General features: G+C 52.2%; 1 long non-coding RNA gene across 2 annotated transcripts in view; it reads right to left on the bottom strand.

Moving 5' to 3' along the window:
- Nucleotides 1-262: 262 nt before the first annotated feature.
- The window catches only part of LOC117308739 (uncharacterized), a 33686-nt gene continuing 15148 nt past the window's right edge, over nt 263-18800 (bottom strand). For both annotated transcript variants that reach the window (XR_004522916.2, XR_012327450.1), the window contains one exon: nt 263-14933. This is a non-coding gene — a long non-coding RNA (uncharacterized lncRNA). The remainder of the gene's footprint in view (nt 14934-18800) is intronic.

Below are 18800 nucleotides of genomic sequence, written 5' to 3'. Positions count from 1 at the left end.
TGGGTGTTGCCATATGACGGTGAGAGCTTGCGTGTCTCTGGGACGAGTGTCTGTGCGTGTCGGGTTCGTGTGGTGGGTCTTGGTGTGGAGGTGTGAGAGAGACACACCCTGTGTGTGGATGAGGGAAGCCCAGAGAGCAGAGAAGGAGCTCCGGGCATGGGGCGGGCTGTGGGGAGCTGGGAAGACAGCGGGACCCCAGGCCGTTCTCATTTGGAGGAAGGAGAGGATGGGGGGTGTTGGTCTGACAGGACCTGAGAGCTGCCACATTCCATTTTCTTTTTATTCCTCATTTCAGACGTACTGAAGTGTCACGTTTGCGAGAAGGAGAACGCTTTCAATTGTGCGAGACCAACAAACTGTAGCCAGGGCGTCTCGTATTGTAGTACTGTGGCCGTGAGTGAGTATCTCCGTTAGTGCTGGGCTTCCGCGGGCAGGCCAGTGGGGTACCTTCAGGATTCAGGGTCTGTCTAGTTTTCCTCAGTGGAGAATAACTAATATGAAAGCTACCCTTTTTTTAAATTTGAAGAGCAAAGTCCTGTGAAGCCAGGAGGGCAGGTGGACCATGGAGGAGACCCAGCTAAGTCACAGCAGGGCCGACGTAGGGCAACACGCATTGCCCGCTGGTCAGGGTGAAGTACTGAAGTGCAGGAAGAAAGTAACGGAGACTTCTTTTCATTCACTTCTAAGTGAAAAATTAAGCTTTAAGGACTTCAGACGTCCCACCAAGAGTAGCTTTTACAAGAGATGTACATAATTAGGGGCATGGGCTTAAAATATGTTCTGAAAGGAGTGTGCAGGCTTTGAAACGACTGGACACCACTGCTGGGTCATCTGTAATTCGCCCGAGGCCTTCTGGCCGCATGAGGAGCTCTCTCCCGAGGGCGAGTCTGAGGGCCCCGGCGTGACCCAGCAGTGGCTTCGTCAGGGCTGGAGAATTCACTTTCCGTTCGTCAGTCGCTTCTGGAGGCTTCCGTGTTCCAGGAAGTGTGCGGGGTGCTGAGTGGGTCGAGGTGTAAGCCCCACTGAGGCCTCACGTGGACCTGATAACTTAGTGTGGAAAGATGACTGCACGGTGAAATATGAGATGAGGTGAAGTCGGAAGACGGGCCCCGTCACCCAGCGCTGAGCTGTGCCCTTGCGGCAGGCGCACTGGCACAGCACTCACACCCAGGCCCTGGGCAGCGGCCCCTCAGGGGGCAGCGCCGAGCTCCGGGCACTGGCTGGGGTGGCCGGGAGCCCCTTGCTCTCGTGTGTCTGTCCGTGGTCACAAAGGCCTGAGCGGCCCTGCGTTTGAGAAGTTGAGGCCTAAGGAGCCTGTACGTTCCCAAACGGAGACTGCCAGGCCCAGGTTCCCGGTGCGCGCGGACAGGCCAAGGCTGGGGGCATCCGATGCCACACCCCACTCCCAGGAGCAAATCTGAACACAAAGACCTGATCCTCTTCCTCTGTGGTGATGGCTCCCGACTCCCCATCAGGTGCCCTCTCTGAGCGGGGCTTCTGAGAGGCGCCACCGGAAGGGTCAGGGTCGGGCAGATTTCAGACAGAAATGGTGTTGGTGTCGTTTTCAATTCACGTGACTCCTTTCTGTCTCTGTCCTTATTTCCCATTAGGAATATTTCCGCGGTTCTTCTATGTTTCCAAGCAGTGCGTAAAGTATTGTGGGACAATCAGTCCACCTCCACAGATGCCCAAGTCGTTCGTGCTCATAAAGCCCACGCCCTTCCTGTTCGTGGCGTGCTGTCAGCAGGACCTGTGCAACAACCATAGACCAGTCATCAAAGAAAACATAGAAGATAGATACAAAGAGGAGGGCGTCGGCAGCAGGCAGGGCCGCAGGGGCAGCAGTGTGGGGCTGGTGACTTTCCTGACACTGGCCTCTGGGCTCCTGGGCCTCAGGCTGCCATGATGAAGCCGACTGGCTGCAGACGGTTGGAACCTGTTGCATTAAACTTGTTTTCCGTTGATTAGCTCACTGGTGGTCTGACTTTCCAGGGACCTCGAAATGGGGAAGGAGTGGGGAGATCGAATCTGTCTGGCTCTAGCCGGCAGGTCGGCAGGTCAAATTAGAGCAAGGCCAAACCTTCCCCACAGCGATTTCGTCTACAAGTTGTTTCTCTCTGAAAACAAGACTTGTAAGTCTGTTTATTGCTGACAACCACTCTTGACTCCCCTTCACCTTGGAGGGCCTCAGTATTGTTGGAAGCGAGGGCCTGAGGCCCACCCATGAAGAGTAGTGCTCAGATGCTTCTGACCTTTGGGGCGCCCAGGGTCAGTGGGGGAGACACAATGATTTGGGCGTAAGACATCCCTGAAGCGAAAGAAATACTGCTCAGCGTGGGGAGTGGGACATCGTCCTGGGGACAGCCCTCTTCTGACGGGGGAGGCCCCATGGCTGCTCTCCGTCAGCTCTTGCTACCAGCTTCCAGGAGACAGAAGACACGGAATTCTGCTGAATAAGCATGCACTTCACCCACCAACTGGCACAGGTGGGTGGACTCACAAATTCTTTCACATGCATTTGTCCAGCATCTGAAACTTGAGCAGGTAGACAGCAGCAGGGTCAGCCTTTTCTCGGTTTTCAGTTGAGATGCAGCTGTCCAAAGACAGCTGAAAAGTCAGAGTCACAGTTGCGCACAAAACAAAGGCTTTCTCCCCCGTGGCGTTGACTCGGTGTTAGGATGGGGGCAGCGCCATCTGCAGCTCACCTTCCTAGCCGTCTGCCCACACTCCAGCCCGCCCCGACCTGGTCTGACTCAGGGAGACTGCTGGTGGGGGCAGCCTGGGAACCTTCCAAAGAGTCTCGGTGGCCGCAGAAGGAGGCACTGTGGGGCAGGCAGGGAGGAGGGCCCTCTCTGTCACAACTGGACCCTCTAAACCAGAGGTCTGGGTGGGCCAGAAGCTCCCTGAGGCTTGGCCAGCAACTCCAGGACTGAAGATTTCCAGCCTCTGTTAGGCTCCTACTGCGCGCATGTCCCTTTTCCAAGCACAGGCTTTGCGCTCACACCCTGCTACTCATGCCGGGGTCCAGGAATGGCATCCCCCAGCTACTCCCGACTCAAATCCTAGGATAGGAGCTTGTGGAGCATCCCTTTTGTTAGGGCAGGCAAGAGAGGTAAGAGGTCAACTACGTGAGAGTTACCATGGCACCTGAAACTGGAGTCTCTTCACCAGGAGGACGGTTAGGTGCAGTGTAAGATAACCGGGAAGTCAAGACGTGTGAATATGGAGAATCCCTAAATTTGGACCTGGTGGGTCTTTGGTGATTTGATGAGGATCGCTTTCAATGGCAGATGATGGGAGATACCAGCGTATTGCAGGATGAGGAGTTCAGGTGAACTGGGAAACGTGTTGTCACCAGTGTGATAGATACTCTTTCCAGAAGTCACTGTGGAAGGAAGGAGCTGTAAGAGGCTAGAGTTTAGAAAAAACAGATCAAGGGTCAACATCGGTGCCACATTAAGAGTGTAAAGACTTGGGAGCCTTTATCTGCGAAGAGTGGGGAGCCAGTCGGCGGAGGACAGAAGCAGGAGGCAGGGGCCCAGCTGGTGCAGGCAGAACGGAACGGGATCCAGAGCAGAGGCCGCAGTCTCGGCAGGGAGAGCGGACGCTTCTCCCGTGAGCCAGCAGAGCGACGGGCAGGAGTGCACAGAGAGCGCGCATGTGGGAAGGGGCCGGGAAGTTGAAAGGATGCACTCCCCACAGTCACGCTTGCTCCGTGAGCAGCAGACGGGGTATCTGCTGAAGAGAGTGAGCAAACAGATGGGGTGGGCATGATGGCAGCTTGGGACCGTCCCTGCAGGCTGCAGAGACAGGAGGTCGTGGCTGAGACCGTGCAGAGGCCCAGAGGAGCTTGCTGGCAAGAGGACGCAGGAGCGGTCGAGGCACAGGAGCCAGCCGACATGGTGGAGGCTCTCTGAAGCCTGCTGTGAGCTAATCCCCTGAGTCACCAGGGCAAGAGGGAACTGCACATGGTTTCAGGAGAGCAACTGAGTGACGACCTGTCGAAACTTGGCCGGATAGAGAAGGAGGTCCAGCCAAGGTGAGTAGGCCCAGGCCAGGCCTGCAAGGCCATGTGGAGGCAGAGGGCAGAGTGTTGGCTAGAACTGAGGGAAGAGCGTGAAGGGAAGCGCCTACAGTCACCCGGACCCCTCAGAACTCCATGCAGAGTACGAGAAAGCTCACGTGCTGGGGAAGGACGCGTGATTCCGCAAGTGGCGTTGCTAAGGTGGGCCACCGTGTTCCTTAAGAGCCGGTGTGGGGCTTCCCTGGTGGTGCAGTGGTTGGGGGTCTGCCTGTCGATTCGGGGGACGTGGGTTCGTGCCCCGGTCCGGGAAGATCCCACATGCCGCGGAGCGGCTGGGCCCGTGAGCCATGGCTGCTGAGCCTGCGCGTCCAGAGCCTGTGCTCCGCAGCGGGAGAGGCCACAGCAGTGAGAGGCCCGCGTACCCCAAAAAAAAAAAAAAAAAAAAAAAAAAGCCGGTGTGGTGCAAGTGACAGAAAACCCCAAACCATGGTGACCTCAGCAAGGGCAGGAAGTATTTCTTTCTGGCTCACGTACACGAAGCGCAGCGCTCAGCAGCCCAGAGCGGCGCGGCGTGGCGGGGAAGCACGCTCCGCCTTGCCGAGCGCTGCTGCAGCTCGGGGCACACGCTTCGGGGAGGGGAGTGTGTGGGCCGCAAAAGCAGCATCTCTTTCAAAGTGACAAGTTCTCCAAAATATATATGCATGCCCAAGTTGTCACCTGTACGTAGGCTTTAAAAACCAAGAAAACTGAGAATTTGAGGGTCCACTTTGAGTATAGGAAGCAGTCTTCTAGGGAGAACAGGTATCTCAGGTGCTCTGAGCTGTCGGTCCCTTGGACGGTTGGACTCAACGGGCCATGTGAAGACACACAGAGGAGCTAGGGACTGTAGCCTTCAAACATTGCCCCTCAACCACAGCAAAGGCCCCCCCCCCCCGTCCTGATACATATGCAGCAAATCACAAGGTGCTGGACACAGAGTCGCCAAAGCCTGTGTGCACCTCTGAACAAGCATGTCCACCTTCTGAAACGTCATCCTCTGTCTCAAGCACTTGGAACGCTCCTACCAACTCACTCCCTTCATAGGCCAAGCGCAGAACCGATACTACCACAAAACAAAAACAGTACAAGAAAGGAACACTAGAGGTCCAGGTAACTGTGAACTAAAAACAAAAACTGGCTAATCGGCTGTATTAAAATAATAACAGGTTATGACCAAGTACAATTTGCTCCAGAAACGTTAAGAATGAGTCAGCCTTAGAAAAAGATGTCAACCAAGGAGATAAAGGATAATAACCAGAGGATCATCAACGTTCACTTATATGATTTTTTAAAAATCCTGGATCACTAGGAACTGGAAAAAATGTCAGTAACTTACTAAAAGTCACCCACCAGAAACCTAAAACAAACACCATACTTAGTGGTGAAGTATTCCAAATGCTCCCACGTAACCCAAGAACGTAACGTGCACACACACTGTCCTGGCTACAGTCAGATGCTCAAGGGGAGGCTTAGACATGTCACAAAGGAAGGAGAATAAAGGAAGGGCTATAGAAATGCTTTCCCCCAGCAACAGGTCTAACCGGGCAGCTAAAAACCCTCCTATTACAAAACACTTAAAAATGTTGCATGAAAAAACATTCTAAATACTTTTCAACTGTATGCCAAGCTAATGTGAACACTTCAGAAGAGGAAGAAAGGAAAGAAGAGAGGGAGGGAGGGCGAAAGGGAGGCAGGGAGAAAGGAAGGAAGGGGAAAAAAAGAAAAAAAGAAAAGAAAAGGAAACAATCTTGACAATATATGGACAGCAAGTAGTGAAGCTGGCAGCTGCCTTCAGGATACTTGCTTCTTTCCAGTCACCTAGAGCCACAGGTTGGGTGGCAGACAAGGCACTGGTCTCCATAAGAGAGGAAGTGAAGGTAAAAAAACATAAATGAGGAGCTTCAGAAGGGATATGCCCTAAATTAAATACTAAACTAGAAAAAAAGATACTCTCTGCACAAGGAAGCTTGTCTGTGTCAGTATTGGCTCTACGTGGAGAAAAACATATGAAGAGAAGTTATTCCTGAGAATTAGAAACTCTCATATGACCTTGTGGCTTGTATTTCCACTACTGGTTTATTCCAATCAACCTCAAGCCACAAAATAAATGTTAAGTGGCAATGATGGGTTTCACCCTGTAGATACCTAGAAGAACAAAGGAAAATCCTCTCTGAAGGAATATCTGCTCAACTCAGAAGTCAGAGTCCCAAAGGTATTATCTCAATAAATATCTGCTAAAAAATAAAAAATCACAAAAGACACAAGAAAACAAGAAACAATGAGTAAGCAGAAGTAGACCACCAAAGGTTTCAAACATTGGAAATCATAGATATATAATAAAAAATAAATTTGCTTTAAGAAATAAAAGAGCATAGAAAACATGAGGAAAGAACGAGATACCATCAAAAAATATTAGGCAAAAAAATAAAGGAAACTGCTGGAAGCGAATGATGTAATCTTTGAATATAAAAACTTAAGGGAGATGGTGGTGGGATGAATTGGGAGATTGACATGTATACACTAATATGTATCAAATAGATAACTAATAAGAACGTGCTGCATAAAAAAAATAAAATTCAAAAATAAAGACTTAAGGGAGAAATTAAATAACAGATTACACATAGATGAAGAGAGAACAATAAACTGGAATTTGAGCTGAACAAATTATTCCACTGCAACCTAGAGATTAAAAGAAATGGAAAACACAGAGAAGAAACTAGAAGACATGAAGAACAGAAGGAGAGAGGCTAATACAGAAATAAGCAGAATCCCAGAAGAAGAGAACACAGAAAATGGAGTACAGACAATGTTCAAAGAAAAGAGCAATGGATGATTTTCCAAAAGTGATGAAAGACATGAATACTCAGGTCAAGCAATCACAACAGACCTGTACTGAGACACACTCCGAGTAAAATGTCCAGATTTCAAACCAAGAGAAAATCCTAAAAGCTGCCAGAGAGAAAAGACACGTCTCGGAGGCAACAGCAGTTACACCCTATGCAGACCTCAGCTCAACATGGGAGACAGAGGACAAGGCAGTGATCTTGGACTCACAGCCTACACAACTGTGAGAAATAAGTGTCTGCTGTTTAAGCCCCCCAGTCTACGATGTTTTGTTGTAGCAGCCCGAGCAGACTAAGACATGTGGATAAAGCAAAACAAACACTGACTAGAGAGCACAAAAATAATAATTTCTTATTTGGGAGGTTAAAGAAAATAAGACAACGTGGGATACAAACAGCATGAAAAGACAGGAGGAACGTGCTTAACGATGAAGTGTTCTCTGGTTTCTACGTGGTTCACAGAGAGGTTAGAGATGCCATAGGCATAAAGGGTCAATGCCAAAGGGTCATAGAAATAGCGTTTGTTACCTTCTGCATAGGTACAGAAAAAAGAAGTCATAATTGAGAAAAAACGGATAGAAAAAATTAAAAGTACTACATAACTGATGATAGAAATACATCTGCCTGCCTTAGCAACCACAATAAATAAAATTACCAGCTCAGAGACAGATTATTAGATTGAAGTTTTTGTTTTCATCCAGAAAAACACTCAAAACAAAAGACCACAGAAAAATTCATCATAAAAGACGGAAGAGGGCTTCCCTGGTGGCGCAGTGGTTGAGAGTCCACCTGCCAGTGCAGGGAACACGGGTTCGTGCCCTGGTCCGGGAGGATCCCACATGCCGCGGAGTGGCTAGGTCCGTGAGCCATGGCCGCTGAGCCTGCATGTCCGGAGCCTGTGCTCCACAACGGGAGAGGCCACAACAGTGAGAGGCCCGCGTACTGTAAGAAAAAAAAAAAAAAAAGATGGAAGAAGATATCATGGACTTATACTATTAATGTTAGACAAATAGACTTTAAGGCAAAAATCACTAAGAGACGTAAATGACAAAATATTCAACTCACCGGAAAAAAAATTTTTTTAACAACTTAAAACTTATGTGTATCTATCTAACAGAAGTGCTCCAAAATACGTAAAAAGTGCTCGAACAACAAGGAGAAATGGACTAAACCAGCAACACTGTGGAATGTTTAAACACACCTCTCCCAACAACTGACAGACCTGAGGGCGGAAGTTTAGTAAAAACACTGAACAACACAGCTAACATATCTTGTACCCTGCACCCAACAATTACAACATAGGCACTCTGCTCAAAAACAAGACACCATGATGAAAATCTTCAAGTACTTTAAATTGGACAGTTAACAAAGTCTACAGAAAACAAAACAATACGCAACAAAACACTGGGATAAAGCTAGAGCAGCTTCCAGGGGAAAACTGATAAGCATTTTAAAACTCAACCGCTTATAACAGAAAAGAAGAACATCGGAAAATTAAGGAATTAGACATTCCATTTCAAAAGTTAGAAATCTGTAATGAGAAATAATGAAGTGGCAGAAATTAATGAAATAAAACTCTAGGGTATAATAGAAAGGACCAAGAGTTGGGTTAGCAGCATTTGAGACAAAACCAAAGAGAGAGATTTTAGTAATCGAGAAGAGTAGTAGGTAGAAAACATCAGACTAAACACAGTACCACTTTTAAAGGACTAGAAAACAGCAAAGAGATTGCTATCTGGGACATGGTGAAGGGTCTAACATACTTGAATGCAGAGGTAAATATGGACCCCATTTCTTAACCAACCCTTTGCCATATAACTCTGCAGTCCCTTCAACCAAAGGCTGGATTTATTTCCTTGACCTTGACTTGGGGCTCAATCTTGTAACTTGCCAGGGGCTGCTTTCTTATGCCGCTATCACCATCATGAGAGAAAATGCTCATTAGTGCCCTTGTAGCAGGAGGATGAGAAACACATGTGGCTGAACATCTCAGCTGACCCCAGATCTGCAGTGAGAAGCACCGAACCCAGCCTACGCTCAGATGCATGGATGATAATATCAATGCTTTAACTCTGAGAGCTGCGTAGCCACTTGATATGCAGCAGCAGCAGCAGCTGACTGAGACAATGTGGATCCACTAAGAGGAAAAGAAAGAGAATGGGTCAGACACAACATTTCATCAAGATACAGGAGCTAATACGATTCCAAAACTGATTAAAGATATCATCCCACAGGTTTAAGAAATCCTTAAGGAACTGAAGCAGGATCAAGAAAAATCATACCCACGCACATCACAGTACAACTGCTGAACACCAAGGATAAAGAGAAAATCTTAAGAGCAGCCAGAGAAAATAGCCACCACACTTAAAGGGGCAACATCAAGACTAACAACTGAGTTCCAAAAGAGAAAATAATCAGTGAAAGACAGGAGACAATGGAATGACATCGTCAAACCACTGGCAGAAAATAACTAACAATCTAGAAGTTAATACAAAGCACAAATATCCTTCAAAATTCAAAGGTAACAGGGACTTCCCTGGTGGTCCAGTGGCTAAGACTGCGCTTCCAATGCAGGGGGTGCAGGTTCAATCCCTGGTGATGTAACTAAGATGCCACACGCCTCGCAGCACAGCCATAAAAAAAAAAAAAAAAAAAAAAAACCCTAAATAAATAAATAAAAAGAAAGATCAAAGGTAACAAATTCAGAGAAAAAAAATCTCAGAGAACTTACCCCCAGCGAACCACACTCAAAAAAATTATAAGAGGTAGAAGAAAAATGATCTCAAACATAAGCACAGAAATGCACAGAAAGAAGGGAAGAAAAGGGTGAATGTGAGACAATGTAAATGAATATCATTATCTGAAGCAATAACAACGAGGTCTTGGGGTTTCACTACATAGGGTTAAAGAATTACATAGCATATTTAACCCAACGATATCTATAGTGTAAAGAGTTGCCTGCGACAGGAGTGGCACAGGTGGCAGCGAGATACACGGAGCCAGAGGCGGTAAACATGGAAATGGACAACCGTGGCTACGTTCCAAAAAAACTTTACTTATGACAGGCGAAACCTGAATTTCATATATTTCACAAAAGTTGCTTCCCCCCGCTCCCCCCACCCCCACCGTTTAAGCGCACAAAAGATGTTCTCAGCTCCCAGGTGCAACTAAAAACAAGCAGCCGGACTGCTCTCGGGCTGCAGTCGGCCAACCACTGCATCAGGGAACCACTAACACCTAGAATCGCCGTCGAGCGGAGCCCACGGAGCGGTCACAGAGACCCCCGCCAAGAGATCTCTTTTTCTTTGAAAAAATAGTAAAACTGATAAATCCCTAGAAAGAATGATTATGACTAAGAGAAGACACAAATTATCAATATCAGGAATGAAAAGGATGACATATCTACAGGTCCTATAACCATTAAAAAGATATGGAAAGAGATACCATCTAGGGCTAAGCAAAGAGTTCTTAGAGTTGGTACCAAAAGCACAATCCATGAAAGGAAAAGTTGATACAGTGGCTCCATCAAAATTAAAACCTGATGCCCTGCTGAAGACCGATAAGAAGACGAAAAGACAGACTACAGACTGGGGGAAATGTCTGCAAGGCACGCATCCAGCAAAGTGTCGTCTAAAATTCTAAGGAACTCTCAAAACTCAACAATTAAAAAGAAGAAAATCCGATTAGAAAACGGGCCAGGGGACTTCCCTGGTGGTCCAGTGGTAAGGAATCCGCCTTCCAATGCAGGGGATGCGGGTTCGATCCCTAGTCAGGGAATTAAGATCCCACATGCCTCGGAGCAACTAAGCCTGCAGGCCGCAGCTACTGAGCTCGCGTGCCTCAACTAGAGAGAAGTCTGTGCACCGCAATGAAAGATCCTGCATGCCTCTACGAAGATCCCGTGTGCCACCACTAAGATCTGATGCAGCCAAAAACATAAAATAAATAAATAAATAAAATATTAAAAAAAGAAAGAAAATGGGTCAGAACGTACGAACAGACATTTCACCAATAAGCAGAGGCAGGTGGCAAATACGCACATGAAAAGATTTTCACCAGCATTAGCCTTTATGAAAATGCAAATTAAAGTCACAATGAGATATCACTATACACCTATCAAAGTGCTAAAGTAAAGATAGTGACCTCACCATATGCTGATGAGGAGGCATAGAAACAGGGCCATCCACACATTGCTGGTGAGAATGTGAAGTTATATCACCACAGGGGCAAACAGCGCGACAGCTTTTCATAAAACTCAGCATGCAACTACCATATGACCTAGCGATTGCCCTCTTGAGTGTGTATTCCAGAGAAATGAAGATGTATGTTCACAAGAAAACCCCGTGGATAAACGTGTATAGCAGCTTCATTTAAAAGTGCCAAAAACTGGAAACAACCGAGATGTCCTTCAATGGGCAAGTGGTTAAACCAGCTGTGGTCCATCCATGTCATGGAATATTTCTCAGCAATAAAAAGCAACAAAGTATTGAAACAGGCAACAACCTGGATGAATCTGAAGGGAATTGTGCTGAGTGAGAAAAGCAACCAGTCTCCCCCTACGTACTACGGGGATCCATCCGCATAATGACGCAGGCTTTCTCAAACCATCCAGAAGCCCAGGACCTCTTATGGGGAAGCCTCTTGGTAGAATCCCCTGAGGGTGAGAAGGCAGCCGAGTCTATGCAGCCGGTGATCAATAAATGAATGAACAGTATGTGGCGAGCTGTTGTCCTAAGCTCGGTCTGCACAGATCCACCCAGTGAGAAGGGCACTCACACCTTCTCCATCCTACAGGTGACAAAATGAAGGCTCAGTTGAACACGTTTCAAGCTTGCCACGGGGTAAAGCCCCAAGGCAAGCCAAGTGAGAGACCTTCCTCCTCTTTGGGACACTTTATGGAAGGAAATTGGTTAGATCAGCCCTGATCCATGGGCTCTGATGGCTCCCCACTGGGACGTTTCTTATCTTGTTAGGTCTTTGGGAAGCATATGCAGGGCTTCGGAAGCAGCGGCAGAACGCACAAGGGCTGGGATGCAAAGCTCTGTGGCAAGGCTGCCTCCCCACAAACTGTCAGCGCCTCTGGCCGGCAAATAGTGAAAGACGGGGCTGTGCTCGCCCCGCAGGGTCACCGGGACGAGTGGAACTAGAGAGACATGTTTGATTTGCCAGCGAAAGAGCCGCTGATGCAGCGGTAGCGTTGGCTTGTGTGGAGCTGGGGATGTGGGAAGCGGGAGGAAGGTTCTGTGACCACGGCGGCAGGTTCCCCACCTGCCAGCACTGCCCTTCCCCCGGGGCTGCTTCCACGCCCCGTAGCCGCCCGCCCGCAGCTGCCTAGTGCGTGAAGCGTTGCCCCGTGTGATAGAGGAACCGATTTTACGTTGTTTAATTTGAATTTAGATAGTCATACTCGGCTCCAGGTGATGTCAGAACACGATCCATCGTAATAGATCTTGAATGTCTATGTCTTGCTGTTCCTTGTATTTTTAAAACTGAATCAAGAAAATACATTCCTCACGTCCTAACAGTTGCAACAGCGAGTTAAGTGCACAGCTCTTCCTGCTCTATGTGATCTCAGCAGCCTCAGTGTGGTCTGGGGGGCACACCTGGCTCAGCTTCCACTTGGGAAGGTTTCTGCGGACTCAGCAGCCCAGGGAGATCCAGCCGCAGTTTCCAGGACCCTCGGCCGTGGGCAGGTCTACTGTCCAGGTGTTTGCAGCCTCCCTGGGAGCCCCACAACCCCTGAGATAATCGTTAGCATCATGGCCGTAGCTGCTGGCGGTTGATCAGCTGTGTGCCAGGTGCCGAAGGCACTAAGTTCCAGGCCTCCCAGGAGCAGCCCTGAGACAAGGGCTGGAGAGCAGGTGGCTTATTCCGGAGGTGAAGGCTCATCTCCAGGGGAGACGGGGAAGGGAGGCCACCAACCAGCTGCCACTGCAGATGGCCCCCTGGGGCTCTCTGACGCCCATGTAGAACCCTCACCTCAGAATCGTCCCACCTGGGCGAGGAAGTGCGGGTACCGTCTCCCAGTTGTCAGTGCTGGGGCCTCAGGGACTGAGGAGGGTATCGATTCCCTACCTTGCTGGGGGGAAATGGGATCCAGGCCAGGAAGTGCAGCGCCGGTGCTGGGAACGGGGCACAGGCGCGGCCAGGCCTACGGCGGTCTCTGGTAGGTGCCTTCCAGGGTTGGCCATGCGGGGGCTCATGGTAAAGCCGAGAGTGAAGCAGGCGGCTTGCCTAAGCTCTCGCTGCTGGAGGCCAGAGGCTACAGTCAGGTGTCTGAACTACCGGCCCGCCGCCCCCGCCTGAGGACCTCCCAGAAAGGTCTTCTCCGCTCCCTGGGACTGTGGCAAGCGTGTGCAGAGACCATTCCCTTCACTCTTCTCACGCCCAGGGCCCCCTTCCAATCCAGCCAAGACCAGCGTGAGCCAGTGCTGGACACAGCGCCCAGCACGAGGAGGTACATAAGTGTCTGTGGATGAGTGAATAAATGAAAAGATCAGCGCGTAGGGGCCTCACTGTCTCCAGCTCGCCCAGTCCTCCCCTACCTGTCTCCCGTTTGCAGACTGAGGACATCTGCCAGGGTCCTGGGGGCCAAGATGCCAAGGCCCAGCCTGCCCACTGGCCAGGCCTCTGCAGCAGAACCAGCAAGGTGGTGCTGCCCTCGGGGCGTTCCAGCCTCCAGGAGGCCAGCTGACTTCCCCAGGCCCCACACGGTCCTGCAGGAGCCGCCTGCCCTACAGCGACACAGGTCCTCCAGGTGGCAGGCTCCAAGCTGGGCACTGCAGGCACGGGAAGGCAGAGGGGACCCAGTGGTGGTATAAACAGCGTGGCCTGGGTCCCTGCCCGCAGACCAGCAACCCGGCTTTTACCTCACCAGCCAAGAGGGCACCTGAACTTTGGGGATGGAGAACCTCAGGGCAGCATTGGGGACACAAGGTTCTCCTTCAAAACCATCCCTGCTGGCATCCTCCAAGCTGGGGAAAGATGGGCGGCAATCCTGTGCCCACTCAGCCACTTCAGTGTCTGTTCAAGACCCTTCCCCACCTGGCAAGGGGCACGAACTCGAGGTCTGAACCTGGCAGAGAAAGCTCCACTGCCCCGAGCAAGCGTGGCCTCCACTGTCCCCTGCTTCCTCGTCCGGGTGGGAAGTGTGGCCCTGGAGCCACCCTGCTCCAGCCCCTACCGGTGGCCTCGCTCTCTGGAGCCCTAGGAGGGTAACAGGAGCAGACAGAGCTCTCCACAGCGCAGGGAGGGGGAGGGAGTGTGCTCTGGGCCAGGCCCAAGTTGCCCATTCGAGGCATCTTCCAGTCCTGGGCTGGAGCGAGGTTTGAAAGAGCCCTGAGGCGCGCGTGGTCTCGGCTATGGGAGGGGGTTGCTAACCTAAAACAGTATAACAGTCAGTTATTTTACCAGCAAAATGTGTTTGTTCTGGAATAGCAAAGGATTGCAATTTGGGATTTGCAAAGAATGCAACTGTGGTGAACTATATGCATGTCTGGTAAAGCAAAGAAGAGGAGACTCTTTTGCAGAGGAGAAGGGGAGTTGGGAGGGGCTGTTATAAACAGAGTCCATTGGAGGAAACTGGGAGTTGACGGAGTGGTAGCTTTTCATTGGCTGGGCTGTTGTCGGGCAGGGAGAAAAATCTTCCTTCCTCCTGCTGGTCTTGGTGTCACTTCTTGCCAGAGATGCAAGGTAGGTCTCTTCCTGTTGGGATCTGTATTGACCTTGAGGGGTAGGTGCATGAGATCGCCCTCTTCTGGCATCCCAACTCCATTTTAGTGACTTTCCCTTTATTAATATTCACAGGGTGCTGGTGGTGAAATGGGCTCAGGTCCACACCTACCCTCTGTGCCCAGCTTCTGGCAGCAAGGCTGCCCGCCACACTCCCACTTTGCCAGCAGAGGGTGCTAGAGGGAGATGGACACTGGAGGGCAGGAGCTGTGCCTGTGACACGGCTGTCCCTTGGCACCGCATTAAACAGGATAATGGCTCTGCCCAGGGTGTGCCGAAGTTTCCATGACGTTTTGCTGGAACAGAACCCAAGGGCACCATCTCAGAGAGGGAGCCTCTCCCATGCAGACATCCCCTGAGATGGTGTACCTGTTCACCTTGGCCCCTGCTCTGGCTGGTGAGTTCCTATTCACCCTTCCTGGCCCATCTCTAGTGCCCCTCACTGGGGAGCTGGCAGTGCCCCCCCCACTCCGTGGCTCAGCCCCAACCTGCAAGGAGGGTGTGCCGGGCTGTCCCAGGTGAGCCCTGCTGGCCGCTGGCTGTGGGGACTCCCTTGTTTATCCAGTTTCCCACCTTCTCGCTCCTGGAGAACACCAGCTGCCCATGATCAGGAGCACGGGCGTCCCTGCATCCTGGCTCCTTGCTGCCCAGACCAGCCCAAAGAGGAGCAGCCCTCGCACCTGGGGACCCAGAGTGAATTATCCCCATCCTCCACGTCTCTCTCTGTCCCTCCTCTGAAGGAGCCAGGGAGGCTCAAGGAGGGGCTAGCTGGGACACTCCCGGGCCAGGTGGACACTCAGAGACCCCCACCCCGAGACTGGGGCCCTTCAGGATGGGTAGGGAGGTGCTGGTGTTCTCCCTACTGCAGGGAAACAGAAGGCTGCAGTGCGGGGGTAGGGGCCAGGCTCTGCGTGAGCGGGAAGGGAAGGAAGAGGGGAGACTGGCCGAGGGCAGGTGCCAGAGCAACTCAGGACACCGAGCTTTCTACTCAGGACACTCAGAGTCCCACCAGCCTGAGCTCTCTGGTGGCCGCTTAAGCCCTTTCTGAGGCGCCCTGTGCCCGTGAGCACAGCAGCCTTTCTGTCCTTCCCCAACACTCTGGGCTTGGGTCCTAAGACTAGAACAGCATCCATTCCTTATGGCCAGGAGTAAGGCTCAGCATGTGACCAAAGCCCAGGCTCAGAGTGTGACCAGGGCCAGGGCTCAGAGTGGGACCAGGTCCAGGGCTCAGAGTGTGACCAGGGTCAGGGCTCAGAGTGTGACCAGGGCCAGGGCTCAGAGTATGACGAGGGTCAGGGCTCAGAGTGGGACCAGGGTCAGGGTTCAGAGTGTGACCAGGGCCAGGGCTCAGAGTGTGACCAGGGCCAGGGCTCAGAGTATGACGAGGGTCAGGGCTCAGAGTGGGACCAGGGCCAGGGCTCAGAGTGTGACCAGGGTCAGGGCTCAGAGTGTGACCCGGGTCAGGGCTCAGTGTGTGACCAGGGGTCAGGGCTCAGAGTGTGACCAGGGTCAGGGCTCAGTGTGTGACCAGGGGTCAGGGCTCAGAGTGTGACCAGGGTCAGGGCTCAGTGTGTGACCAAGGGTCAGGGCTCAGAATGTGACCAGGGCCAGGGCTCAGAGTATGACGAGGGTCAGGGCTCAGAGTGGGACCAGGGTCAGGGTTCAGAGTGTGACCAGGGCCAGGGCTCAGAGTGTGACCAGGGCCAGGGCTCAGAGTATGACGAGGGTCAGGGCTCAGAGTGGGACCAGGGCCAGGGCTCAGAGTGTGACCAGGGTCAGGGCTCAGAGTGTGACCCGGGTCAGGGCTCAGTGTGTGACCAGGGGTCAGGGCTCAGAGTGTGACCAGGGTCAGGGCTCAGTGTGTGACCAGGGGTCAGGGCTCAGAGTGTGACCAGGGTCAGGGCTCAGTGTGTGACCAGGGGTCAGGGCTCAGTGTGTGACCAAGGGTCAGGGCTCAGAATGTGACCAGGGTCAGGGCTCAGAGTATGACCAGGGTCAGGGCTCAGAGTGTGACCAGGGTCAGGACTCAGAGTATGACCAGGGTCAGGGCTCAGAGTGTGACCAGGGTCAGGGCTCAGAGTATGACCAGGGCCAGGGCTCAGAGTGGGACCAGGGCCAGGGCTCAGTGTGTGACCAGGCTCAGGGCTCAGCGTGGGACCAGGCTCAGGGCTCTGGAGCCCCCTTGGTGAAATAGGCATAGGAACACCCCTTTTCCAGACCTGCCTGACAGCGTGGGGCCTGAGTTCACATCCTGGGTCCCCGCCACTCTGTCCCCAGCACAGGGCGGGAGGAAGGGTCAGACGCAGGGAGGGGAGGGAGGAAGGGGGAGGCAGGAACAGGACTCAGCCTCTTGTTCACGTGGCGGTCCTGGGTTCATAACTGGGGTCAAGGACTTTTCCCAGAGGGGGGGATGGAGGTCCTCTGGGCAGGTGTCCAGTCCAGGGCCTCACTGGGATCTTAGTTTCCTCGCCTGCCCTGCACACCTGTGGGGCAGGGAGCTCCATGTCTCCTCTCAGCCGCTCTGGGGAGTGGAGGCCAATGCCAGGCTGAGGAGGCCATGTGCTAACTGTGACCTGGGCTGGGAGCCTGGGCCTTAATTGGAGAACGTCCAGCTTGTAAAAGAGTGAGTTTCAAATGCCTGGTTAGTTTAATGAGGGGCGGCTCCCCCCCTGCCCCCAACCCCTGGGCAGGCTGGTACTTGGGACGCATTTCTCTGCCCATCCCCAGGCCAGGGCAGCCTCTGCCCTCCTGCCCTCCTCGTGCGGAGGATCCCCCCCTTCCCTGAGAGCATCTCTGCAGATAGCTGGGCCCTCTCAGGCCCCTGCCCCACAGGACTGCAGAATCTTTGTTGCAAACGGCCCTTTGAGAGTCCTTATGTTAAGTATTTCCCACATTGCCCTATTAGGGGAAGAAAATCTCTTACAGATCCCCAGGGATATAGACCTCAGTCTGAGAAACGCGGTGCCCCCTGGGAGAAATCCAGCGGACTTTGCTTGTGGGAGGGTTTTGGGAACCCACCCCCTTGCCTATTGCTCTGCACTGGCTCCTCCTCTTCTTTCAAGCCCCGCCCCTCGTCGCCCCTACTTCAAATGCAGCCCACCTTCTCCAGGCTGCGCACAGGGCTCCGGTGTGTTACCCGACAGATCACTGAATGCGGGTCCCCCAACCCCTCGCATTCAGCCCCTCGTCCCTGCACCCCAGGACCAAGGGGTTACGGAGTAGAAATCAGCAACGCCCGGGGCAGGGGGAGCCCAGAGCCCCAGGAGCTCTCTCCCTCCCACAGACTGTCTGCTGCACCCACAGACCCAAGGCCTGGCTTCCGCCTGCTGGCCTCTGAGCTGGGTCTAGGGCCGGCCCACTGCCTGGTGCTGCAAACAAAAGGCTCATGGCCCCAGTCTGGGCTCCATCGTGCCCTTCCCAGCCACATGCCCCTCGAAGCAAGATCAAAGAACTTCCTCAGGCCTGGGCTGAGGGCTGAGGTGGAGTCTGGAAGTCACCCAGGCTTCACAGTCCAGTCCGTATCTCAGGACAGCTCCAGGCAAGGCTGGGCTTCAGGCCAGGGAAGCCAGGGGCTGCTGGGCAAGGCCTGGCTGCTGCCATGGCCCGTGGCCGCAGGAGGTCACCAAGCTCGGAGGGATGAAGGAGTGGACGGAGTCGAATGGAGTGAATGGTGTGGACAGTGTGGACGGAGTGGGTGGTGTGGATGGATGAATGGTGTGGACGGAGTGGGCAGTGTGGACGGAGTGGGTGGTGTGGACGGTGTGGATGGAGGGGGTGGTGTGGACACCAGGATTGCTTGTTCAGTGTCCGTCCCATCTCGGTATACAGATGTGCACAGTTTTAGGGGAAGTGATCAGAACTTTGTTTCCTTACCCACCCTTACCTTTTGGGGCCTGGGGTAAATGGAGAGCCAGAAGTATGACAGCTCTAAAAGAGGCTTTAAAAAGCTAAAATAAAATACCATCGAAACAAACTGGACGGGACTTTCCTGGCGGTCCAGTGCTTAAGACTCTGTGCTTCCAATGCAGGGGGAGCAGTTTCAATCCCTGGTCGGGGAACTAAGATCCCACGTGCCACATGGCGCGGAAAAAACAAAAACCCAAACAAACAAACAAAATCTGGACCGTCTAGCGCGAGTCTAGGTTCCCGGCTCCGAGACCTGA

This window comes from Tursiops truncatus, chromosome 17 (genome assembly GCF_011762595.2).
Source record: "Tursiops truncatus isolate mTurTru1 chromosome 17, mTurTru1.mat.Y, whole genome shotgun sequence".
Taxonomy (NCBI): Eukaryota; Metazoa; Chordata; class Mammalia; order Artiodactyla; family Delphinidae; genus Tursiops; species Tursiops truncatus.
This window is presented reverse-complemented; position numbering and strand designations above follow the sequence as displayed.